Source organism: Pezoporus flaviventris, unplaced genomic scaffold (assembly GCF_033815535.1).
Source record: "Pezoporus flaviventris isolate CSIRO_AGI_PZ_B2104156 unplaced genomic scaffold, CSIRO_AGI_Pfla_v1 ptg000383l, whole genome shotgun sequence".
Taxonomy (NCBI): domain Eukaryota; kingdom Metazoa; phylum Chordata; class Aves; order Psittaciformes; family Psittacidae; genus Pezoporus; species Pezoporus flaviventris.
The window spans coordinates 406,129-433,420 of NW_026892930.1; the positions used below are offsets into that span (position 1 = coordinate 406,129).

The following is a 27,292-nucleotide window of genomic DNA, read 5'->3' on the forward strand; positions in this document are numbered from 1 at the left end:
TTTGGGCGGAGACAGGCACATCGTTAGTTCTCTTTTGTTTCCTTTGGGAATCAATCTGTATGGTGTGTGGAAGGAAGTTTCCCAAATCAAACCAACCTTGGCAGAACTGTGCAGCAGATGGAGTTGTGGTTTAATGAGCTGCTGTAAAGCTTTCCCTCCAGCCCAGCAGGGATGTTCTAGCTAGGGGAAGCAACCTTCAAGCCCTGGAGCCCTGCAGATGTATTTTTAGAGTTGCGATGTGGGAATTGTTTTATCCATGAGGATTCTGGCTGATGTTGAACTACAGGAAAATGGGATGTTGGTAGGATCATTTAGCCACTTGTATTTCCCAGATGTGCAGCACCCTGGCAGAGTGAGGTGGTTGGATAGCAGCCCAAGTCTTCCCTTATTACGTGTCTGCATGAATTTGGGTTTTCAAATGCTGTTGTGTACGTCCAAAACCCTCAGCACTGACTTTTGACAGGAAAGAAAGTGCAGGATTCCCCCTGTGGAGGCTGAGCTGCAGGTCTGCTTGAATAGCATCCTTCCTTTGGCTGGCAGCTAGTACCTGCTGCCTCAGCATAACGTGAGGGACCTTCTGTTACTCTGCTGCGTGGGGATGGATGTGTGGATGGAGACTTCCTTCCAGCTGGTTATGGCATAGTCACAGAGGTTTCTGTTCCAGGAGTAAAAGCCTGGCTTCCGAGAGAGCTTCTCAGGGGCCTTCCCCATTTCAGGGACACTTGCTGAAAATACATGCCATGAGATTTGCTCTTGATCAGGACGCTTCCTCTGGCAGTGCTGAGGGGTAAGGGATTGCCAAGATGGCCATCTCTCAGCTGTCAGGCTTCAACCGCTGTCTGCTTTTTGCTTCAGGCTTTTGTGCTTCACTGGAGCGGGTCTGGGGCTTGTGTTTCTGTTGACACTAGCAGCTACTTCTAAGGAGGTTTTCTTGCTGTTGGGGTGTTTGCTGGTTCACGGATGACTCAAACCAAGGTTCCAGTGTTTGTCTTTGTGCTCACTTGCAAATGCTCCAAGCCATTCTCCGTGTGACTGAGAGCAGTGAGAGTATCCCGTGCTGTGTAAGACTGGCAGGGCCTTTCATCTGTGGGCTGAGCAAAGTGCAGCGCTGTCAGCATCTCTTCAGCTGGGTTGTGGCAGGCAGACTTTGTAGCTGGAGCAGGAAGATGCCCACGTGCACTAGCAGGGTTCTCCTCTTGCCTTGTGTTCAGGAGTAGCTGCGTGGAGGTCTGCTCCCTGTGCCGGTTTCTCCCGTCTGTTTTAGTCCTGCAGAAGGCTGTTTTGCAAGGAGCCAAGTGCTGTTCCTGTGGGCAGCCTGAGGTCTAATCCAGTTTTCTGAACAACCCAGGTGGTTCTTGCCTGTGGTGTCAGTGACAGATGAGCCTGAAGTAAGGGCCAGGTTGTCAGCTTTTGTAGCTGTCCTCTTGCCCCTGCAGTAGTGCTTCCAGAGCTCCGTGGGTGTGAACTTGAGCTCTTCATTGCTGTAATCCATGAACTTTAAGAGCTCCCCTGGGAATGTTGTAGCAGTGTTCCTTGCTGCCAGGCAGGCTTTCTGTCTGACAGCCTTGCCAAGGTTTTCCCTCAGCGCTGGTTCTGTTAGTCCTGGCTCCAGCCCTTGATTATTGTTTTCTTAAAGTGTGTTCCTTTCATTGCCTAAAAGGCCCTGGAAGCTTTTGATGGATGAGGCCACGAGAAGGCGAGGGTTTCCGTCCTGTTTGGTGTCTGGGAGGTTAAGTAGGGAAGATGTTCAGGCAGAACTGGGATATTCTGGGTGTCATTTTCCTTCTGGGAGTAGAAGCTTCTCGGAAGGTGATTTTTCAGCCAAGGCACATGAGTGTATCGAGCCGTGTGGCTAAAAATGATCAATTCAGTTAACTTAGGGAATACTACTTTGCATGCTGTTTAGGTCTTCTATTTCTTTTATTTCTTTTTTTTCTTTTTTTGCACCTCTGCAATATTATTTTGAAGAGTATTTGGTGTAATAAAATGGAAACCACATGGATATAATGGGCACCTTGGCATCCTGGAGAGAGCACATCAGAGGGGAGAAGTGGCAGTTGTATGTCCTGTGGGTCATATTTGGATGTGGCGGAGGATGAGTTTGGCAGGTATATTTGTAGGAAATCTTTTGAAATGCCTGAAGTGTGATTTGTGAGAGGGGCAGCAACAGCTCTGCCTTGGCATAGAATCACAGAGTGGTTTGGGTAGGAAGGGACCTTAAAGCTCATCGAGATCCAGCCCCTTGCCACGGGCAGGGACACCTTCCACTAGAGCAGGGTGCTCCAAGCCCCTGTGCCCAACCTGGCCTTGAACACTGCCAGGGATGGGGCAGGCACAGCTTCTCTGGGCACCCTGTGCCAGCGCCTCAGCACCCTCGCAGGGAAGAACTTGTGCCTAAGAGCTCATCTCAGTCTTCCCTATGGCAGGTTAAAGCCATTCCCTGTCCTGTTCCTGCGGGCCATTAGCCAAAGCCCCTCTCCAGGTTTCCTGTAGCCCCTTTAGGCACTGGAGCTGCTCTAAGGTCTCCCCTTGAGGAGCCTTCTCTTGTGCAGGTGGAACCAGCCCAGCTCTCTCAGCCTGGCTCCAGAGCAGAGCTGCTCCAGCCCTCGCATCATCTCCATTTCCTCCTCCGGACTCGCTCCAGCAGCTCCACGTCCCTCTTGTGCTGTTGCCCCAGAGCTGGATCAGGACTGCAGGGGGGTCTCCCCAGAACACAGCAGAGGGGGAGAATCCCCTCCCTGAGCTGCTGCTCATGCTCTGAGGTTGCAGCCCAGCACAGGGAGGGGATCTGGGCTCAAGCGCCCACTGAAGCCAGGGCATGGGGAGCTTCTCATAGACCAACACCCCCAAGTGCTTCTTCTCAGGGCTACTTTCAATCCGTTCAACCCCAGTCCAGAGGAGTCCATGGAGATGTTCTGGGGGCTGGAGCACCTGGTGGGAGCTGCCTCTGCCTGTGGGAGGGGCTTGGATCTGGATGGGTTTTGAGGTCCCTTCAACCCAAACCACTCTGTGATTCCATGGTTAATATTTTACTGCTGAAGCATCTTGCTGATAAATCACATCTCAAGAAATGAGCTTTTAAACCCAACAAATGACAGGTACTTTATAGCGCTGCCTTTGAGGGAAGTTCTGCCGTGCTATAGAAAGCAATGAAATCCTGCCTAAAAATTCAGCGGAGTGAAAGGAAGTAGAAGATGGAAACAGCTTGGACCATGTTGTGTTACTGGTCATTAGAAAACACCTTCCTGAACAGCCTCCCTGAAAGTGTGAGCCAGAGTTTTATTCAAGATGAGTGGGGAAGGTAATAACCTCTGTCCCTAAATGGTCTACTCTCCTACTTCCTTTTCAAGTGCTTATGAGGAGCTGTTTTGCCCTTGAACCTCTGAGTCTCTTGGTTTGTGTTGTTTTGGTTCTTTGGTTGGTTGGATGGTTTTTCTCTTTCTTTTTTCTTCTGGGGCTCCTTTATTTCTGAAATTTTGCTCAGATCCACAAGAAATCTGTGGTTTCCTTCGTCACGGCCCCAGTTGGTGGGTGGACTCAAACTGGAAGTGTTTGTATGAACTTCTTGATGTCTTTGGCATGAAGGAGGCTTGGATGGGCGATAGCCCATTTGTGAAAAGAAAAGGTGCTCAGTTGATTTTGGGTGGTTGTTTATTCATATCTCCTTTAATATTTCAAAACCAGCCATAAGGAGCTGACAGATTACAAGCTTTATAAAATATCAAAGTAATTATTTAGACTTTCATGCTTCTTTGTGCAGATGTGAAAGAATAAATACCCATAAAGTCTCAGAAGTGACAATTATCCTGGGCTGAGTTGTGGTAGCGATGTGGTTTTCTCCCCTGACCTGTCCCAGATAACTGGAACTATAGATGCTTGTCACTCCAGGCAATGTATTGTTCCCTCTGGTTTGTGCTCTGTGGAGAGATGAGGTTATTGTGAAGCCATGAAACTCTTGGGCTTCAACCTTTGGGGTCCCACTCAACCTCACATGAGATTCAAACAGCTTGTTTCTTAACATGCCCTGGAGAATGTTACTAAATCACAGAATCACACAGTGCTTTGGGTTAGAAGGGACTTTAAAGCTCACCTAGTTCCACCCCACCTACCTTCCACTAGCCCAGGCTGCTGTAAGCCGGTTGCTGTGTTAGTAGAACAAGTCCACCTGGTTTCTGGTGTGGTGTTTTATTTATTTATTTAAGTATATTTTCTGTCTTAAATCTAAAACTGAAAGGTCAGAGTCTGATGGGAAGAGGGGTAAAAAGCAGAATTATGGGAATGCAAGAGTCTGTGGCTGAACTGTGTCACAGCGTTTAAACTGTGATGCTTGGATCTAAATGGTTGTAATTCCTTGTCTTGAAACAGAGAGAATGTGAGGTCGAGGAAGGAGGTGTTGGAATGAGCTTGACTCAAGAGAACGCTGGGAGGAAGGAGGAGGGTGGGAAGTGAGAGATGATAACCCCAGCTCTGAGAGAAGCGCTCACAAATCAAGGTGAGGTTCTGCAAAGAGCAGATGGTGGCCCAGGCTTTGAAGTCTTAGCGGTGGCCTTTTAGCAAGCCAAGTGAGAGACGGTGTTCTTTGTTAGAGGTGCTGCTGTGGACCCTCAGTCATGGCAGGCTCTGAGCAGGGGCAGGAGAGGGCTTAGGCAGGGGCCGTTGGTACCTGCTCATTTCAGGGAGGAACCTGCAGCTGGGTAATACACCCGAGTGTGATGCACTCTGAATGTGGTGAGTGTATCAGAGTTCAAAGGGTTTCATGTAGCTGCTAAGCAGCTTGGGAGAGAAGACGATAGTCCCACATGCCTTTAGCTCCTTTAGGGTGTGTGTTCCTCTAAGACTACTTAAAGATCAGCTTTGCCCCTGCTTTTACTGTTTCAATCTCTGATTTTGTTACTGAAACTTCATTTGCAGAGAAGAAGGTAGTTCAAATGAACTTTACCAATCCACTGCTGATCAGATGAGTGGCCTTCCAACAAGCTGTAGAGAACTTAATGGCCTTTTCAAACCAAGGAGGACAAGCTTGAGAAGAGCTGGACTGAGGGCCCTGCAGTTCAGAAGCCTCAGTTGTGAGTGGCAGAGCCAGGAGAAGGGTGATGGGAGCTTCTGTTCAGTTGGAGACTGAAGGCAGTTTAGCTTAATTTCTTTTATTTCTTAGGACGAGAATGTGTTGAATTTTTCTTGCTTGCTAAATCAATAGAATCTCTCCTGATGCTGCTGAGACCACAGTTCTGCTATTGCACTGGAGGCAGCTTGCTTCAGAGCTGGGCTCTGATTTTCTAACTATGTCCTGTGTGAGTCCAGCAGCTGTGGGATCCCAACACCTTTGCTCCCCAAGATTGGTCTGAGCTTTTGTCAATGACTGGTGATGTGTTTGCCCACGGTCATTGTTTTTTTTTTTTGCACTGGCATTAGTACAGCTATAAAATAAAGAGCCATTCATTACATTCGTAGGAACAAAGCGAAGGCTTGGCAAGGAGTGGCAGTGACTTTCGTCTCCTCTTTGTGTGCATCATGGTGCTGCTGGGACCAGTGGAGAGGTTATAGGGGGCTTGTTCAAAACATCTTTTCAGTTTCAACTCTGAAGGCTGCAGTGTGGCAGGGAGCCTGCAGTGTGCTGCAGAGCAGCCGCAGCACTGTTACAACCTTAGATTTCTTGTTTATTCCTTTATTTAGTTACTAGTGTCTGTGTTTGATCCAGAAGTCTCATTGTTCTGCCTGCCTGCAGGCGGTTGAGGGGACTGGTGGTTCTGGCAGGCGTGGAGTGGGCTGCTGGAGACAGGGCTGTCTAGAAGTGGGCAGTGGGGAGGGAAGCGTTCTTGTCTGCAGCAAGTCCCTTGCTTCTTAGGTTGGAGGGGCTGCTGCCCCTATGGAAGGGTGCACCAAGTCCCCCCAGGCAGCTCAGGTGTTGCTTTGCCGCAGAGGGGCCCGAGATGGGCTGGTGAGACTGCCCCTGCTGTTCTGTAGTGCAGGGCCTGTGCTGACTCTGCGTTGTGCCGTGGCAGTCACAGGGGTGTTTCACACTGGTTCACTTTCTGACCGCATCTGTATTGGTTTGGTTTTGGGCAGTGAATGAAACTGTGCTTTTCTTATGGTCTGTAGAAGTGGCCACTTGGAGAAGGAGAGCAATGCTGGAGGGATGTTCAACTTCCTACCTTATTTTTTTTTGACACAAAGGGCAGCTCCCCAGAGAAGTTGTGATGTTCCAGGGACAGAATTCATTATCCTAAAATCATAGAATCCCAGCCTGCTTTGGCTTGCAAGGGTCCATAAAGCTCATCCAGTTCCAGCCCCCTGCCACGGGCAGGGACACCTTCCACTAGAGGAGCTTACTCCAAGCCCCATCCAACCTGGCCTTGAGCACTGCCAGGGATGGGGCAGCCGCAGCTTCTCTGGGCACCCTGTGCCAGTGCCTCAGCAGCCTCACAGGGAAGAACTTGTGGCTAAGACCTCATCTCAGTCTCCTCTCTGGCAGGTTAAAATGGATATTAAAAAAACTTCTAGAATGTCCCTCTGAAAATTCTGGGGGAAAAAACCACCTCACCAAGAAGCTAAATTGAAGCCTGTTTCTAGTTTTCCTAATCTATTGATTTCTCAAGGAAAATATTCATCCGCTTGGTCATTGAACAGAATGAGTAGCTGGAAATTTGATAAAAAAAAGCATTTCTGGGCTTTGATCTCCTTAAGAGAAATGGTGCAAAGTGTCTGAAGTCAATCAGCAGCAAAATGAAAAGGAATCCGCATGAATGTGTACGTGAGGCATCATCAGAGCTACTTTTGCATGAGCACAACTTTCACTGTGTGATGAGCAGCCGGCAGTGCTTAGAGGGCTAAATAATCCTTATTGAGGACGAGCAGTTCTGAAGAGCACGGTTCATGTCTGCCTCAGCTCTCTCTTATCATATAGATAAATCAGTTCTGATGTGATCGCAATTGGAAAGAATCGTGTGCGTTATTTTCAAAATGATGAGTCTTGTTTTACATCAACCTCATCTTTATCCAAAATGCTCTGTAAACGGTTGTTTGGGGCTCTTCTCTTCTGCAAGAAACCTTGCAATGTAATCTTTTCGGAAAATTGAGGGATAATCTGCTTCATTCAAGAGCTAGGTTTGCTTCAGCGCTCTGTTTTTCTACTTTGCCAAAACCCATGTGTGAATGATTATCGCATGATACTCTAAAGCCTTCTAATGTTGCATGTACACATATATGCTATTAGCTGCAGCAATGACATTTTTATGACCTTTAGGTGAGGTAGTTCGTATCTTCACAGATTTGGGAAAACAGTAATGATGCTTTTCTTTCACTTGGCTTAACTACCTTTTTAACTGTGAGCTGTCAGCACATTCGCTGAATTATGGCAGTGGAAAAGTATGCAGAACTTTGATCCTGGACTAGACAGTAATTGAGAAAAGCTAAAAGAGCTCTTCTGCAGTCACAGGGTATTTTTAAGAAAGGATGCATTCATGCCTGTCTTTCCTAGAACCAAGTATGAAGATGAAATAGAGCACTGTGGGCTTTCGGGAAGATAAGCAAGCCTGATGTTTTATCATCTTTCTTGGGTTTAATACATATCTCTACAAAGTCTGAGTCAAACATTTATTCTGACCTGGGTTTTAAATTCTCTGATAGTGTAGAAATAGCAGATAGTACACACTAAAGTTCAAGACCTGCTGTTAAGCAGGTTTGACGCTTGAATGCTTCATGTAACCTTCAGGACATAGGTAATGTTTTAACACAAAAGTACTTTTGGGGAATACAAAAGGAAAGAGAAAAGAAAGCTTATGAGTGTTATTTTTGAAGGGTGTTATTTTTTTATCAGTAGACTGTTTTCACTTAAAGGGTTATTTTTCAAAACGCCCAAATAGAAGATGCCTTTTTGTTTGTATCCTGCATTTTTTTGAGTAAGGCTCTAATTACCTTACAATCCAAGGTTTTGAATTTAGTTTCACGTAGCTGAATTTCCATATGTCACAGATGAATCACAATTTTTATTGTTGAATTTGGTTACTACTCCTGTATTTTCCCTTCTAAAGTGTAAGAGATGAAGATGGTTTTTACAAGGACCTACACACACCTTTTCACAAGGTGTTACAAGGTTTTTTCACAAGGTTTTTTTTTTTACAAGGTTTTACACACACACACCTTTTTACAAGGGTGGTAAGAAACTGGGAAAGGTTTCCCAAAAAGCTGTTGATGCCCCATCTTTGGAAGTGTTCAAGGTCAGGTTGGATGAGCTTTGCACAACCTGACCTAGTGAAATGGTAAGCTCGTGGTAAGAAGGTTGGACTAGATGATCTTTAAAATCCCCTTCAAACACAAATCGTTCTTTGAGTCTACAATTTTGGTTGTTTTTTTTTTTTTTAAATATAAAATTATGACCTTTTTTTTTAGAAGATTAGTAAGGTGAAATCCCCCCTGCTTTAAATCTGGAAATCTGTAGGTGAAGTTGTCACCTCAGGTCACTTTATACTCAAAGGAGGCAATACATGTCTTTTTGGCTCTGATTCATAGATTTTATTTTGATATCTGTATAAAGTCAGTCTGCTTGGTTTGTTGTGTTTTTTTTTTTAGGTATCTAAATAAGAAAGTGGGCAAAAAAGAACGATTGCACTGCCATGGAGTCTGGTGGAATCCCAGAATCACACAGTGGCTGAGGTCGGACGGGAGCTCTGAAGGAAGTCTTGTCCAATCATAGACTTTGTTTTTATTAATTTTATCTGATTTCACTGAACCATACCCAGCCAGCTTTAGAGGATCCGAGGATGGTTTCCACAACGCCTCTGGGCAACCTGCAGCAGTCCTCAGTCACCCTCAGGTTACAGAAGTGTTTCCATTTCTTCAAATGGAGCCGGTGAGATTATTACCTTGTAAAAATACTCACTTTAAGTAGATCCTGACTAGTGATTGCCTATTTAACACATGAATGTATTCTAGAGTCTTTCATTGTTACAGCAAATCTATTGTAATAATTTCTGAAAGATTAAATAACATGCAGAGTTAAAAGCTGAAGTATCACCTTGGCAAAACATTTAAGAAAACTTCAAACGTTACCTGCAGGTTGTTACTTGTTTGAAATTGCATGGGGTTTGTGAAGAATTTGATCAAAATTTAAATATAAAAGCAAGATCACAAAGGTTTACTTTTTAAAGGTTATGTGCACTGGAAATTCATTAGCTTTTTTTTTTTTTAAATCCGGAGTTAAAATAGGTAAGGATGTATTTAAAGTACAGTGTGTGGCTGAAGTTAAACACATACTTCAGGGATCTGCTGGACTTTCACCTAAATCTGTAATCAGATTTGTGAAAAAGAATAGTTACAAAACCAGCTAGTTACAAGTGTCAATTTCAGGGGGCTATTTTATTACTGTTGAGTAATCTCTTCCTCATACTATTCGCACTATTCCCTCTGCTTAATAAAAACCACGTGTTCATGTTATTAACATTCAAAGCCCTCTTCTGCAGAACTTTTCCCAAGCACAACAGCAGACAAATCAAGATACGGACAGCTCTGTAAGAAGCTGAAAAAGTATCCTTATGTCAAATGAGAAATTGTCTGAGAAAAGAGGCTGGGTTGACAATATTAGTAGTGCCTGTATCTACGTCATCTGGTTCTAGCAATATCGCTTGGTACTCAAGGAACGGAGAGGGAGACAGCCAGTGCCCCCCTTTGTTCCAGTAGCGCAGATATGGGATGTGATACCAGGACGGTCATCTTTTGTCCCATGGTACATCTTTGAGCTTCCTGGATATTTAGGACTATGGCTGCTACGGCCCGTAAGCATCCAGGCCATCCTTTGCTTACTTCATCTAGTTGCTTTGAGAAGTAAGCTAGAGCCCTTTTCTGGGGTCCTGCATTTTGAGCTAGGACTGCGAGGGCTACGCCTTGTCTCTCATGTGAAAATAACCCAAAAAGGGTTTGGTGACATGTGGCAGTCCGAGGGCTGGGGCCCCCTAGTAATTCCTTCTTTAATTCCTTAAATGCCTGTTTTGCTTCCCCAGTCCACTGTAATTCCCTTGTTTGTGCTTGCCGCAATTGGTATAGGGGTTTTCCTACTGTACCCTAATTCTAGATCCAGAGTCGACACAAACGTGTCATGCCGAGAAATGTCCCAAGTTCCTTAGGTGTCTTGGGCTGAGGGGTTTGGCAGATCGTTTCTTTGCGTTCTTGTCCTAATCTCTGCTGCCCCCTGAGACCTCATAGCCCAGGTAGGTGACTTCTTGCTTCATTATTCGTGCCTTCTGCTGAGATACCTTATATCCTTTAAGTCCCAGAAAATTTAACAGGCATACTGTCCATTCCTCACAGCTGTTTGAGGTTTCGGTGGCTATCACAGGTCGTCCACGTATTGGAGCAAAAGTCCTTCTGCAGTGGGTGCCGTCCAGTCCTCAAGGTCTTTTGCCCATTCATTTCCAGATAAGGTTGGGCTATTTTTGAAGCCTTGGGGTAACACAGTGCAGGTGAGTTGGGGTTTCCGACCTGACTCTGCATTTTCCCATTCAAAAGCAAACAATTTTTGGCTCTCTGGCTCCAAGGGCAGGCAGAAGAAGGTATCTTTTAAGTCTAAAACAGTAAACCAAACAAGATTCTCTCTTAGTTTTGTTAACAAAGTATAAGGGTTGGCCACTGCAGGATAAAGGTCTTCTGTTATTTTATTGGTAGCTCTTAGGTCTTGTACTAATCCCTACCTTTTCCCATCCGGTTTGTGGATTGGCAAAACGGGGGTGTTGCATTCAGGTTCCCATTCTACTGAAAGGCCAAGTTTGAGAAAGGAATCTATTACAGGTTTAATTCCTTTCCGGTCCCCTAGTTTGAGGGGGTATTGTTTGATTCTTACCAGTTGTGCCTGGGGCTTCAGCCTGACTTGGATCGGTTTGGCGTGCTTTGCCTTACCCGGTATTCCGTCGGCCCGCACTCCTGGGTAGACGTGATCCAGGATGTCCAAGGGGACCTGTTTTGTTACCTGTGGCTGGATTAGAGCTAAACATTTCGATGAAGTGATCGTCTCTACTTTGTATTTCACCATTTTTAAACTTGATCTCTGCTTCCAATTTTCCTAATAGATCCCTTCCTAAGAATGATTTTGGGGCATTTGGCATATATAAAAATGCATGCGTTCCTATCATTTTACCCATTTTATACCGGCGAGGTTGCATGTGTGGTACCTTCTGTGGCTGGCCTGTCGCCCAATCCCATTTAAAGATTCGTTATCAATCAAAGCTAATTGTTGATTTAACACAGCAAACGTAGCTCCGGTGTCTACTAGAAATGCTGCTACGTTTGTGTCTTCTTTCCCCAGCTTCATTATAAGCAGGGGGTTGGCCGGGGTTCGACCCTCTGGTCCCCCCTATTCTATTTCTGATTCAGCAGGGTGTGGGAGGTGTCCCTCTCCCTTCTCAGTCTGGGACACTGGCTTTTCCAGTGCCCTGCCTGTTTACAAAAAGCAGACTGATTAGGCCGTACCCTATTATTAGGGGCCCTCATTCTACGACCCCAAAAGCAATCTTCCCATGTGCCTTGAGTTTTCCCATTTCCCTGATAGTTTCTTTACCTTAAGGCCGCAGTGGTGGCATGAGTAATTGCTTGACTTAGCTTTTTCCTTTCATTACCGTCTCGGTTGCGGTACACCCTCCGTGCTTCCTCAGTAAGCCTTTCAATATCTTTCTGGTGCTCTGCTCTAAGGTTTTCTAGTTTCTTTCTAATATCATCTGAGGATTGTCCTCGAAAGACGGGTATCAGCTGCTGCCTTCCCAGGGCTCCGGAGGGGTCCAGGGTAGCTCATTTTTGCATTGCCTCCCGTAATCTATCCAGGAATTCTGTAGGAGTTTCACCTGTGTTTTGGTTGACAGCATATAAAGCTCCCCAATTCACAGACAGACTTAGGAATTGCTTGTTCCAATCTAAATGCAATCCATGTTCGATACCTTGTGAGAAGTTGATAATGGTTGGGGTTATTCTAATCCCATTGTGGTTTAACTGCAGGGTCAGAATCGTCTGCCTTTCCTTGCAATGCCTGTGCAGCGATTAATGCCTGAACATGAGTTCTGGCGGCTTTAAGTATTAGCTCCTTTTCAGTGTCTGTGAGTGCCCTGATGTCATGGGTGTTGGGGATGGTGTCCTCATTGTCTGCCAGCCCTGCCACCGCTGCTGGCTCCTTGGGGCAGCCGCCTTCCACCATGTTCTCTGACACATCAGGGGGAGCACTGAACAAGGCACTCATACCATGGGTGTTGGGGATGATGTCCTTGTTCCCCATCCCTGCCACGGCTGCTGGCCCCTTGGAGCTGTTGCCCTTCACCACTTTCTCAGACCCATCTGGGAGAGCACTGAGCAAGGCATTCATCCTATGGGTGCTGAGGATGCTGTTCTGACTATTCCCCAGCCCTGCCACAGCTGCTGGTTCCTTGCAGCAGGTGCTTCCACCGTGTTCTCAGTCAGGTCAGGGAGAGCACTGAGCAAGGCAGACAAATCATAGACCCCAGGGATGGTGTCCCTATTGTCTGCCAGCCCTGCCACCGCTGCTGGCTCCTTGCGGCAGCCGCCTTCCCCCACGTTCTCAGGCACATCAGGGGAGCACTGAGCAAGGCACTCATACCATGGGTGTTGGGGATGGTGTCCTCATGGTTCCCCAGCCCTGACACAGCTGCTGGCTCCTTGCGGCAGCCACCTTCCCCCATGTTCTCAGTCAGGTCAGGGGGAGCACTGAGCAAGGCAGACAAGTCATAGACCCTAGGGACGGTGTCCTCATTGTTCCGCAGCCCTGCCATTGCTACTGGTTCCTTGTGGCAGCCGCTCTCCACTACATTTTCAGGAACATCAGGGAGAGCACTGAGCAAGGCACTCCTCTCACGGGTGCTGAGGATGCTGTTCTCACTATTCCCCAGCCCTGCCATGGCCGCTGGCTCCTTGGGGCAGCTGCTCTCCACCGCGTTCTCAGGTCAGGGAGAGCATAGAACAAGGCAGACAAATCGTAGACCGCAGGGACGATGTCCCCATTGTCTGCCAGCCCTGCCACCGCTGCTGGCTCCTTGCGGCAGCCGCCCTCCGCCGCATTCTCAGTCGGGTCAGGGAGTGCACCGAGTAAGTCAGTCAAATCGTAGACATCAGGGACATTGTCCTCGCTGTTCTCCAGCGCCGCCGCCGCTGCTGCTGGCTCCTTGGGGAGCTGCTGGACTTGGGCAGGCTCAGCAGAGACTGGCAGCCCCGGGACAGAGGGCAGCACACAGGCACGCACAGGAGGCGGCATGGCCGGAGCGGTGAAGCTCACGCCGGGTACCTCCGATGCCGTGGGCAGCTGGAGAGGGAGCCTCTCTGTTGGGAGAAGCAGAGAGGTGCTGGGGTGAGAGTTTGGCAGGCAGAGCCGGCTGGGGTTTACCTGTAGGGCAGGAGCACCAGGAGGAGCGGGAGCTGCTGCTGTACCTGCCCCGGCAGTTGGTCAGTGCCGGTTGGGCGGGGGCCAACTGCCCCCTCCCTCGGGTTCCGCCCCAGTTCCACGAGTCCTGGCTGCTTCAGCAGCCTCGCGGGGCTTTGCTTTGTCAGCCCCAGCAGCTGCCCCTCGCAATGCTTTCCTGCCCTGCTGGTGATCTCCTGGCCTAAACGAGGCTTTCCCGTGCCGGCTGTGGTTTGGGGGAGGTGAATTTCATGTGCAAGGGGAAGGGATGGGGCCGGCACCGCTGGCCCTGGGATGCTGATGTGCGTGTTTCCCAATCTTCCCCAGTGGTGGAAGTGGGAAGGGGGCTTGTGGCACTTTTGGGTTGTTTTTTCCTGCCCGCTCTCAGGAGACCGATCCCCTTGGGATGGCATCTTTGCTGCCTCTCGCCACCCTGTCACTGGCGTTTGGGACCCTGGTTGGTGGGACCCACAAGGCATGTTATGAAAATTCTCTTCCCCCTATCTACTAGATCAACCAGTCTTTAAAGTATTAATCAATAGCTCTTTTATTTATATATGTCTCCATATAGTTCTATGTGCACTGTAATGTGATGAGGTAGTGGATTTTCCCTGGAAGCCTCAGCCCATCCCTGGAACTAGGACTTTTCTTAAGGGTATCTTAGAGCTGTTTGTGAAGGAGAAGAGGTATTGCAGCACAGCAGGAATAATGTCAGAATCCCAGCCCCTCCAGCATGTCTTTGAAACCCTCCCACTGTCCCGCACACCATTCATCAGTATCTCTTGCAAGACTGGCTCCAGGGGCATCTGCATCAATAGACAAGAGCAGGACTGCAGCAGAAGTAGCGTGAGCGCCTGGCAGAGTTGGACTAGGACTGGTCATTGGTAGTGAGGGTGCTAGTGCTTGGTCCAAATGTGTGGTACACGACTGTTTGAAGGGTGTGAGAACCCTGTGTAAAACCACATTTGGGGTTCCCCGTGTGACTGGGACACCCTTGTAATTCTCTGCTTTGCATCCCAGGCTCTGGGTGCAGTGGGCACGGGCCACTTGTGGATTGTGGTGGCAGTTTGTCAAGGCAGATGGGACACAGCCAACTGCCTGAGCCACCGTCTTCCCAGATCTCTTCTGATCTCATTGCATCTCATCTCATCGCATCTCATTGTATCTCATGGCCGCATCTCATTGCATCTAATCTCATCGCATCCCATTCCATCCCGTCCAATCCCACGCCATCTCCTCTCCTCTCCTCCCCTCATCATATGCTGTAGAATATGATATTGAATCATATAGCATATTATAGCATATCATACCATGTCAAAGCATAGCATAGCATATCTTGTATCATATCATATGTTTTATTATGTTATATCATGTTACATCATATCATCATATCATTTCATTTTGTTTCCATTACATTGCAATTAATTTCATTTCATCCTCACCATTTTCTCTCCTCTCCAAAAATATTATGTCATGTTATATCGTATCATATCATATCATATCATATTTTATCATACTGTATTTTATCATAGCATAATCTATCATATCATATCTGATCATGTCATGCAGTTGTATACCATACCATCATATCACATATCATACAATAGTATATCATAGCATATCATACCTTATCAAAGCATATCATAGCTTATCTTTGCTATCATAGCGTATCATACATACCATGCTGTACCATACTGTATCATACCATACCATAGAATTTGATTATATTTAATTTCCTTCCATTTTCATTTCCATTTCCATTTCACGTCCATTTGATGTCATGTCATTTAAATTCGTTTCACCCTCATAGCATATATTGTATCATAGTATATACCATATTATGTTTTATCATGTTATGTCATGTTATAGTGTCATATCATATCATATAATTTCATTTCCATTTCATTGCATTTGGTTTCTTTTCACCTCCTCGTCATTTTCTCTCCTCTTCTTCTCTCCAAAAATATACCATTTCCTATCATATAATTTCATTTCATTTTGTTTTTTCACTTTATTTTATTTCATTTAATTTCATGTCCATTTGATATAATTTCATTGAGTTTCATTTCATCGTCCTCATCCGTTTCTCTTCTCTTCTCTTCTCTTCTCTTCTCTTCTCTTCTCTTCTCTTCTCTTCTCTTCTCTTCTCTTCTCTTCTCTTCTCTTTCTCTTCTCTTCTCTTTTCTCTTCTCTTTTCTTCTCTTCTCATTTATCTCTATCTCCTATCCCCTATCTCTTGCCATCCCATGGCATCTCATTGCATCTCAAAGCATCCCATTGCATTGCATCTCATCTCGTCTCATCTTTGCATCCCACCCCACCCAGGCCCACTCCATTCCATCCCACCTCAACCCATCCTAATCCCATTCGATCCCACCCCTTCCCATCCCATGTCAATCCCACCCCATCCCCTTGTGAGTGACTGAACTGGACTGAGCCTGAACTGTCCATGGTTTGACTGATTGCTGTGAGGAGCTGCCCTGGGACTCTGAACTATTAAATTGGACATGATTAAAGAATTTGTGTGTAATAGACTGATTTGTGTTTGGACCCTACAAGGGTTTCATTGGTTCAGTGCTGCTCTTCACGATGGGCTTTCAGCATTACAGATGGGAAAGTAATAGGAGATGAGGCTTATGGAATCTATGTGTATTCATTCATCCATTCATCCGTTATCCATCATCCATCTTTCATCATCCATCATCCTTCCACTCATCCGTTCATCCATCACCCATCCATCCATCCATCTATCCGTCCATCTGATACAGGGTTAACCAGTGTACAGGGGGGTTGTACAATGGGGTTGTACAAGGGGGTTAGAGGAATTCACTTGCTAAAACAAAAGTATGGTCTGTACCTATCATGCCTACTAAGCAGAACAAAGGCACTAACCATTGATAAGGAGAAGCAGACACCTGGTTTAGGGTGTTTTGGGTCTGTTTTGAATGATTTTGGGTTGCTTTTATCCTGTTTTGCAGCTGTTTTGGGGTTCTGACCATGTATCCCACAGGAGAAGCAGGACAAGGTGGGCTTGGGGTGGTTTTTGGGTTGTTTTTGGCCTGTTTTGGGTCTGTTTTGGGGTTCTGACCCTGTATCCCACAGGATAAGCAGGACAAGGTGGGCTTGGGGGTGGATTTTGGGTTGTTTTGGGTCTGTTTTGGGGCGCTGACCCTGTATCCCACAGCAGAAGCAGGACAAGGTGGTTTTGGGCTGGTTTTAGGTTGGTTTTGTCCTGTTTTGGGGCTCTGACCTGTGTCCCATAGGAGAAGCAGGACAAGGTGATTTTGGGGTGGTTTTGGGGATTGTTTTGGATGTTTTGGCCTGGTTTTGTCCTGTTTTGGGTCTGGTTTGGGGTTGTTTGGGGGCTGTGAATGTTTACCCCGGAGTAGAAGCAGGACAAGGTAGTTTTGGGGTTGTTTTGCCATATTTTGGTCATGTTTTGTGTCTTTTTGGGGGGCTCTGACCCTGTATCCCATAGGAGAAGCAGGACAAGGTGGTTTTGGGGTGTTCTGGGTCATTTGTGGCCTGTTTTGGGGCTCTGACACTGTATCCCATAGCAGAAGGAGGACAAGGTGGTTTTGTCCTGGTTTTGGGGGTGTTTTGGAGTGTTTCTGGCCTCTTTTAGGTCTGTTTTGAGGCTCTGACCCTGTGTCTCATATGAGAAGCAGGACAAGTTGGTTTTGGGGTGGTTGGGCCTGGTTTTGGCCTGTTTTGGGGCTCTGACCCTGTGTTCCATAGGAGAAGCAGGACAAGGTGGTTTTGGGGTGGTTTGGGGGTTTTGGAGCTGGTTTTGGGGTGATTTGGGTTGTACTTGGCCTGTTTTGGGTCTGTTTCAGGGCTCTGACTGTGTATCCCACAGGAGAAGCAGGACAAGGTGTTTTTGGGGTGGTTTTGTCCTGCTTTGGTGGTTTTTTGGGTCTGTTTCGGGGCTCTGACACTGTATCCCATAGGAGAAGAAGAAGAAGGTGGTTTTGAGGTGTTTTGGGGCTTTTGGGGGGGGTTTGGAATGTTTATGTCCTGTTTTGGGGCTGTTTTGAGGCTCTGACCCTGTATCCTGTAGGGGAAGCAGGACAAGGTGGTTTTGGGGTAGTTTTGTCCTGTTTTGCGGTTTGCTTTGGGTGTTTTGTCCTGGTTTTTGCATGGTTTTGTCTTATTTTGGGGCTGTTTTGGGGTCTGACCCTGTATCCCACAGCAGAAGCAGGACAAGGTGGTTTTGGGCTAGTTTTTGGGGTGTTTTGAGGCTGTTATGGGGCTCTGACCCTGTATCCCGTAGGAGAAGCAGGACAAGGTGGTTTTGGGGTAGTTTTGTCTTGGATCTTGGGGTGTTTAGGGCCTCTGACCCTGTATGCCATAGGAGAAGCAGGACAAGGTGGTTTTGGGGTGTTTTGGGGGTGTTTTGGGTTGGTTTTGTCCTGTTTTGGGTCTGTTTTGGGCCTCTGACCCTGTATCCCATAGGAGAAGCAGGACGAGGAGGTTTTCACGTGTTGTGGGGCTGTTTTGGGGGTTTTGGAGTGTTTCTGTCTTCTTGTGTGTCTGTTTTGGAGCTCTGACCCTGTATCCCATAGGAGAAGCAGATCAAGGTGTTTTTGGGCTGGTTTTAGGTTGGTTTTGTCCTGTTTTGGGGCACTGACCTGTGTCCCATAGGAGAAGCAGGACAAGGTGATTTTGGGGTAGTTTTGGCCTGTTTTAGGGGTTGTTTTGGGTGTTTTGTCCTGTTTTTGTCCTGTTTTTGTCGTGTTTTTTTCTTATTTGGAGGCTCTGACCGTGTACCCCAGTGTAAAACCAGGACAAGATGCTTTTGGGGGGTTTTTGTCCTATTTTTGTCATCTTTTACGTCTTTTTTGGGGCTCTGCCCCTGTATCCCACAGGAGAAGCAGGACAAGGTGATTCTGGGGGGGGGGTGGCCTGTTTTGTGGTTTGCTTTGGGTTTTTTGGCCTGGTTTTCGCCTTTTTTTGTCCTGTTTTGGGGCTCTGACCCTGTACCTCATAGGAGAAGCAGGACAAGGTGCTTTTGGGGTGGTTTTGTCCTATTTTGCGTTTCTTTTGGGTCTGTTTTGGCGTTGCGTCCCTGTATCCCGTAGCAGAAGCCGGTCAAGGTGGTTTTGGGCTGAGTTTTTGGGTGTTTTGTTTTTTTTTTGGCCTGTTTTGGGTCTGTTTTGGAGCTCTGACCCTGTATCCCATAGCAGAAGCAGGACAAGGTGGTTTTGGGCTGGGATTTGGAGTGTTTTGGGTTGTTTTTGGCCTGTTTGGGTCTTTTTGGTGCTCTGACACTGTATCCTATAGGAGAAGCAGGGCAAGGTGGTTTTGGGGTGTTTTGGGGGTGTTTTGGTGTTTTTGGACTGTTTTTGGCATGTTTTGGGGCTGTTTGGAGGCTCTGATCCTGTATCCCATAGGAGAAGCAGGACAAGATATTTTTTTGGGTCTCTTTTGGGCCTGTTTTGGGGGGTTTTGAGTGATTTTGGCCTGTTTTGGAGCTGGTTTTGGGCTCTGTCCCTGTATCCCACAGCAGAAGCAGGTCAAGGTGATTTTGGGGTCGTTTTCGGATTTTTTTTGGGTTGGTTTGGGGCTTTTTTGGGTCTGTTTTGGGGCTCTGACCCTATATCCCACAGGAGAACCAGGACAAGGTGTTTTTTGAGTGCTTTTGCCGTGGTTTGGGGTGTTATGTGTGTGGTTTTGTGTGTTTTGGGGTGGTTTTGTCCTGTTTTGGGGCTGTGACCCTTTATCTCTTAGGTGAAGCAGGGCAAGGTGGTTTTTGGGTGGTTTGGGCTGTTTTTGTCCTGTTTTGTGGCTCTGACCCTGTATTTCATAGGACAAGCAGAACAAGGTGGTTTTTGGATGGTTTTTGTGGTGGTGTGAGGGTATTTTGGTGTGGTTTTGTCCTGTTTTGGGGCTGTTTTGGGGCTCTGACCCTGTAGCACATAGGAGAAGCAGGACAAGGTGGTTTTGGGATGGTTTTGGGGTGTTTTGGGGCTGTTTTGGGGTGGTTTTTTCCTGTTTTTTTTTTTTATGGTTTGGGGCTTTAACCCCGTATCCCATAGGAGAAGCAAAATAAAGTTTTTATGGGCTGGTTTTGGGGCGATTTTGGGGCTGTTTTGGGGCTGTTTTGGGACTCTGAGCCTGTATCCTACAGAAGAAGCAGGACAAGGTGGTTCTCCAGGTGGTAGTGGCCAAGCTGCACCACAACATCCAGTGCCTGCAGCAGGAATTGCACTCGGCCTCGTGCCATCTCTGCCGCTTCGCCTGCTTCTTCTCCGGTACTGTGGACAAGGAAGAGCTGTGACACCCCACCCCCCCCCCCCCCCGGACAATGGCATTCCATAGGGAACACTGTCAATCCATAGAGAATGCTGCCATTCCGTAAGGAATGCTGGGATTCCATAGGGAGATGCAGTTCCATAAGGGACACTGAGGATCTCACATCTTCTTCAGCACCATGGACAAGGAGGAGCTGTGACCCTCCCCCAGAACAATGGCATTCCATAGTGAGACAAAGGGGGGGGGGGGACGACACAAAATCACAAAATGGAATATAGAAATCTTTATCATTAGCTTTAAGTAATATTAAGTTTGATGGCTTTGTAACAGTAGCAATGGAAAATTACTGAGGTGCGTGACACAGGGAGAAAAAGATTCCATAGAGCAGCTAGAGAACATAGAGAACATACTGAGAATTCTCACAAGATAAATTGCTATAGTTGACATAGTTTTAAGGAAAAAATAGTCTAGAAGAACAGGACACAGGTTTAAGGAGTATCTGGGAACCGCAGGTGTCCAGGATGGGCTACAGTTAAACTAACTGATAAGTAGGAGGATAGGAGGATTGTTATGTCTCTGGTGCTAACGAACCAATTAAACTGGTATGAGCATCTACTGTGCGTGCTTCAAAGGCTGCCAGAAGTGATGAAGATCGTTGGAGGAAGTAAACTACCCTCAGAGACCACCCCCACAATTCTGTACGCATGCAGGGAACTCTCTGGAAAAGGATGTAATCCATCCGTAGCCTCATGAATATGTATGTATGCCCAGTGGCTATAAAAGCACGGCTTGTGTGGCAATCGGGGTGATACACGCTACCCGTAGCTATCCCCCGTGTCTCCCGGTGCCGCAGTAAAGAATACCTGCTTGTCAGCTTGAAAACTTTGGTGGTGAGTTTGTTCCTGGAGTTTTCTCCGTATCAGCAGGGAGGCTGTAACTAGATGATCTTGAAGTCCTTTCTTGCCCTAACTATTCTATGACTATTTGCCCACCATTTGCTCTAGACACCTTAGTGATAGTAAGTACTACCTTAAAAAATGAGTTTGCATTCCCACCAGCTTCTCCCTTTGTTCTGACAGCAGCAACCACTGCGTCTGTCAGCCTCTAGCATCCTCAGCAGTTGGAGCTGGTAATTTTTCAGTCACTACAGTAAGTCATCAGTGATTATTTTCAGACAACACTCAAATATGCATATTAGGTATTTAAATTTGCAGTAAGTGTCACTCCTCTATGCTAATACTAAACATGCAACTCTTTCCCTGTCCTTCTGTATTAAGCCTTTTCTAAAGTATATGTGAATAACTAATTTTTTCCAGCTGTTCTAGATCAACACTTTCTACATCACAGCTCAGTAAGTAAAAAGCACTTGCCTTATTTATACTCTATACAAAAGAAATGTACCAGCATCTTCAGAAGTCAATTATATTCGGGTGTAGTAGTCCAGTTTCTAAAATCACTTTTCTCCTTTAGTGAGGGGATTTAAGGCACGGAGTCCGATTGCTGGTCGAAGACCTTTTTACTTTAGATTACATGGTTTATGTATCTTTTTGATCATATCCACGCACTTAAAGCTACAATACACTTGGTTAGTTGCTGCTGTCCACGAGCATAATCTAAAATTATAATTGATTAGTCTGCTTTTTTGACACTATCCTTTCGACCTTCTCCTCACTTCTCAGTTCCTTCTTCTACTTCTCATTTTCATCCCCTTTTATTCTGCTTCTTTTGTTCCACTTTTCTTGCTTGATGTTAGTTCCCCACAGAGCTGAAATTGCAGAGTCTGGCTCAAAGTTAATTCCCCAAAGAATTAAGGTCGCTCAGCATCCTCTGACCACGTTCAAATGCCTCTTCTCCTACATCTCCCCTTTTTGTTTTTCTAAAAACATCACTTTCTTTACCATGTTTTCTGACGTTCGCTGTAGGCAACTCAATAAACATGGAACAATCAGTAAGATACAAATAACAATGAATAGCATTATAAGACCTCCTTTGATCAATGAAACAAACCATGTCCCAAGTCCTAGAGAGTTAAGACAATTTCCTAATCCAAAAAATCCATCATTTACCTGTAACTTTGTTACTCCTTTTTTCAGTTCCTGAATAGTTTTTTGAATAGATTCCGAAAAGTCTGACAAATTCCTGCAGCACATACCCTCAAAATCTTTACAGCCATGGCCTTGTGCTAATAATAAGAAGTCTATGGCAGCCCTGTTTTGCAAAGAGGCAACTTAGCAAACGTTTCAGGTCTGGTTACAATGTTTTTTGATGGTTGATGTGACAAAAATTGGCACTCGAGAATTTTCAATTTCTCCTTATCAGATTCAACCAATTGCATGATTAATCCTACTGGCTGGAAATCATTACTGACAACCAAAAACTCAATAGGAACTCCATTCATCACACAATGTGCCTGTCTCACTTAATGCAGCTTCTACCATTGCTATTGCTCGTTTTGCTGCTGGTGTTAATTGTCTGGGTGCATTGAAGTCTGTGTCACCCTTCAACAATTCAATAATGGTTATAAAGTTTTGCTGTCAATTCCCAATAATGTTTGAATCCAACTGATATTCCCTAACAAGACTTGCACATCATTAAGTGTACGGATGTTGACCTTGATGGCTAATTTCCTGAGGTTCAATGGTATGATCTAAGATTTTCCAACCCAAATATTTCCATGGTGTGGTATCCTGAACCTTTTCAGGGGCAATTTGCAATTTATGTTGTTGCAACACTGAACACAATTCTTGTTTAACAGCTTGTAGGTTACTTTCCCAGCCACCAGTATATCATCCATATAACGATATACAAATAATTGGGGGTGTCTTTCCCGAAATGGACGCAGCTACATCAACATAACCTTGACATATCGTTGGTGAATTTTTCATGCCTAGTGGCAATACCACCTATTGATATCTCTGCATGTGTCCTTGTTTGTTTGTTACAACGTGCTTCCAACTCTTCAAATACCAAAGACGACTGAGAGAATTTCCTCAGACGTATTGACACGAACTGGAGACACGTGGCTGACTTTAAAATTCATCACTGATTGTGAATTATCTAAGTAATTTTAAACTTTCCTTATTTGACAAACTTTAAAAGTAAGAAGATATATTCTTATTTTGAGTCATAAATAAAAAACCGAGTATGGTTTTCACTGTAGGTCAGTTTTTAATTTCATTCATTTTGACAATTCTGGCAGTAGCTGTTCAGAAACATTCCAAACCACAATAAGCAGTGCTGGAGGTCAGGACTGCGGTGCGTTTGCAGAGCTGTGTGTGAAGAGGAGCATCCTGACTGTGCTGTGCGTGACCATGCGCACCGAATGGCATGCTCTCTGCTGGCACTGGGCATTTGGGTAAGTTCATTTGGGAAACTGTTAGCAGGGCATCTGCACTGTAATGCTGATGTTTCGGGATCTTACTTCCTAGCTTTGATTACCCATACCAGTACCATCTAGTTCTCTGGGTTTTCTGCAGAAGCAGAGAAGAGAAGGCTGCGTGGAGACCTCATAGCAGCCTTCCAGTATCTGAAGGGGGCCTATAGGGATGCTGGGGAGGGACTCTTCATTAGGGACTATAGTGACAGGACAAGGGGTGATGGGTTGAAAGTTAAACAGGGGAAGTTTAGATTGGATCTAAGGAGGAAATTCTTTCCTGTGAGGGTGGTGAGGCACTGGAATGGGTTGCCCAGGGAGGTTGTGAATGCTCCATCCCTGGCAGTGTTCAAGACCAGGTTGGACGAAGACTTGGGTGAGATGGTTTAGTGTGAGGTGTCCCTGCCCATGGCAGGGGGGTTGGAACTGGATGATCTTAAGGGCCTTTCCAATGATAATGATTCTATGATTCTATGACTATTGCCTCATGGAGCCCCATTATTGCCCCCCAGAGCCCAATTATAACCACATAGAGCGCCATTACTGCCTCATGCACCCCATTGTAGCCTCATAGAGCCCCATTAATGCCTCATAGAGCCCCATTATTGCCCCCCAGACCCCAATTATAACCACATAGAGCCCCATTACTGCCTCATACACCCCATTACTGCCTCATACACCCCATTATAGCCTCATAGAGCCCCATTATTGCCTCATAGAGAGCCATTTTTACCTTATAGAGCCCCATTATTGCCTCATAGACCCCATTATAGCCTCATAGAGCCCCATTATTGTGTCATAGAGCCCTTTTATAACCACATAGAGCCCCAGTATTGCCTCATAGAGCCCGATTATTTCCTCATAGAACCCCATTATTGCCTAATAGAGCCCCATTATTACCTCGTAGAGCCCCGTTATTGCGTTGTAGAGCCCCAGTATTGGCTCATAGAGCCCCATTATTGCATCATAGAGCCTCATTATTGCATCATAGAGCCCCATTATTACCTCATAGACTTCATTATAGCATCATAGAGCCCCATTATAACCACATAGAGCCCCATTATAGCCTCATAGAGCCCCATTATTGCCTCATAGAGCCCCATGATTGCATCATAGAGTCCAATTCTTACCTCATAGAGCACCATGATTGCAACATAGAGCCCCATTATTTACTCGTAGACTCCCATTATTGCTCCATAGAGCCCCAGAATAGCCTCATAGACCCCATTATAGCCTCATAGAGTCCCATTGTTGCTATATAGAGCCCCATTATTCCCTCATAGACCCCTATTACTGCCTCATAGAGGCCCATTATAACCCCATAGAGCCCCATTATAGCCTCGTAGACCTCATTATAGCCATCATTGAGCCCCAGTATTGCGTCATCTAGCCCCGTTATTGCCTCATAGACCCCCATCATTACCTCGTAGAGCCCCATTATTGCATTATAGAGCCCCATTATTGCTTCATAGTGTTCCATTATTGCATCACAGAGCCCCATTATTGCCTCATAAATCCTATTATAGCCTCATAGACCCCATTATAGCCTCATAGATCCCCATTATTGCATCTTAGAGCCCCATTATTGCCTCATAGTGCCCCATTATTGCATTATAGCGCCTCATTATTACCTCATAGAGCCCCATTATTGCTTCATAGTGTTCCATTATGGCATCACAGAGCCACATTATTGCCTCATAAATCCTATTATAGCCTCATAGACCCCATTATAACCTCAGAGAGCCCCATTATAGCCTCATAGAGCGCCATTATAGCCTCATAGAGCCCCATTATTGCCTCATAGAGCCCCATTATTGCATTATAGAGCCCTATTATTGCATCATAGCACCCCCATTAGTGCATCATAGAGCCCAACTTATTTCCCCATAGAGCCTTTTATTGCCTCATAGAGCCCCATTATTACCTCATAGAGCCCCATTATTGCCTAATAAAGCCCCATTATTACCTCGTAGAGCCCCATTATTGCGTTTTTGAGCTCCATTATTGGCTCAGAGAGCCCCATTATTGCATCATAGAGACCCTTTATAACCACAGAGAACCCCATTATTGCCTCATAGACTTCATTATAGCCTCCTAGAGCTCCATTGTTGCGACATAGAGCCCCATTATTGCCTCATAGAGCCCCATTATTGCGTCATAGAGCCCCTTTATAACGACATAGAGCCCCATTATTGCCTCATAGAGCCCCATTATTTCCTCATAGACTTCATTATAGCATCATGGAGCCCCATTATAGCCTCATAGAGCCCCATTATTGCCTCATAGAGCCCCATTATTGCATCATAGCGCCCCATTATTGCCTCATAGAGCCCCATTATTACATCATAGAGCCCCAGTATTGCTCACAGAGCCCCATTATTACCTCGTAGAGTCCTCTTATAGCCTCACAGAGCCCCATTATAACACCATAGACGCCATTATAGCCTCGTAAACCTCATTATAGCCTCTTAGAGCCCCATTATTGCTAATAGAGCGCCGTTATTGCCTCAGAGCCCCATTATTGCCTCATATACCCCTTTATAGCCTCATAGAGCCCCATTATTGCATCATAGAGCCCCATTATTGCCTCATAGAGCCCCATTATTGCCTCATAGAGCCCCATTATTGCATCATAGAGCCCCTTTATAACGACATAGAGCCCCATTATTGCCTCATAGAGCCCCATTATTTCCTCATAGACTTCATTATAGCATCATAGAGCCCCAGTATTGCTCACAGAGCCCCATTATTACCTCGTAGAGTCCTCTTATAGCCTCACAGAGCCCCATTATAACACCATAGACGCCATTATAGCCTCGTAAACCTCATTATAGCCTCTTAGAGCCCCATTATTGCTAATAGAGCGCCGTTATTGCCTCAGAGCCCCATTATTGCCTCATATACCCCATTATAGCCTCATAGAGCCCCATTATTGCGTCATAGAGCCCTATTAAAACCTCATAGAGCCCCATTATTGCCTCATAGAGTCCCAGTATTGCATCATAGAGCCCCATTATTGCCTCATAAACCCTATTATAGCCTAACACATCCCCATTATAACCTCATAGAGGCCCATTATAGCCTCAAAGACATCATTATAGCCTCATAGAGTCGCATTATTTCTTCATAGAACCCCATTATGCAACATAGAGACCCATTATAACCTCATAGAGCCTCATTATTGCATCAGAGCCCCATTATTGCCTCATAGAGCCCCATTATTGCATCATAGAGCCCAATTCTTTCTTCATAGAGCACCATGATTGCAACATAGAGCCCCATTATTGCATCATAGAGCCCCATTATTGCATCATAGAACCCCCATTAGTGCATCATAGAGCCCAACTTATTTCGCCATAGAGCCTATTATTGCCTCATAGAGCCCCATTATTACCTCATAGATCCCCATTATTGCCTAATAGAGCCCCGTTATTGCCTCATAGAGCCCCATTATTGCCTCATAAACCCTATTATAGCCTAACACATCCCCATTATGACCTCATAGAGGCCCATTATGGCCTCAAACACATCATTACAGCCTCATAGAGCCCCATTATTGCCTCATAGAGCCCCATTATTGCCTCATAGACTTCATTATAGCCTCATAGAGCACCATTATAACCTCATAGAGTTCCATTATTGCATCATAGAGCCCCAGTATTGATCACAGAGCCCCATTATTATCTCATAGACTTCATTATAGCATCATAGAGCCCCATTATAACCACATAGAGCCCCATTATAGCCTCATAGAGCCCCATTATAACCTCATAGAGTCCCATTATAGCCTCATAGAACCCCATTATTGCCTCATAGAGCCCCATTATTGCATCATAGCGCCCCGTTATTACCTCATAGAGCCCCATTATAGCCTCATAGAGCCCCATTATTGCCTCATAGAGCCCAATTATTGCATCATAGAACCCCCATTAGTGCATCATAGAGCCCCATGATTGCTTCATAAAGCCCCATTATAACCTCATAGAGCCAAATTATTTCCCCATAGAGCCTATTATTGCCTCATAGAGCCCCATTATTGCCTCATAGAGCCCCATTATTGCCTCATAAACCCCATTATAGCCTAGCAGAACCCCATTATAACCCCATAGAGGCCCATTATAGCCTCAAAGACCTCATTATAGCCTCATAGAGCCGCATTATTGCCTCATTAATCCCCATTATTGCCTCATAGAGCCACATTATTGCATCATAGAGCCCCAGTATTGCCTCATAAATCCTATTATAGCGTCGTAGACCCCATTATAACCTCATAGATCCCC

At 45.8% G+C, this 27,292-nt stretch overlaps 2 long non-coding RNA genes across 2 annotated transcripts in view; one reads left to right on the forward strand and one right to left on the reverse strand.

Annotated features, from left to right (window-relative positions):
* The window catches only part of LOC133263625 (uncharacterized), a 341,489-nt gene extending 321,865 nt beyond the window's left edge, over positions 1-19,624 (forward strand). Inside the window, exons 2-3 of the long non-coding RNA XR_009741511.1 lie at positions 18,668-18,682; positions 19,530-19,624. This is a non-coding gene — a long non-coding RNA (uncharacterized LOC133263625). The remainder of the gene's footprint in view (positions 1-18,667; positions 18,683-19,529) is intronic.
* LOC133263626 (uncharacterized) overlaps positions 1-27,292 on the reverse strand; it is a 267,777-nt gene that overhangs the window by 221,480 nt on the left and 19,005 nt on the right. The window lies entirely within an intron of this gene.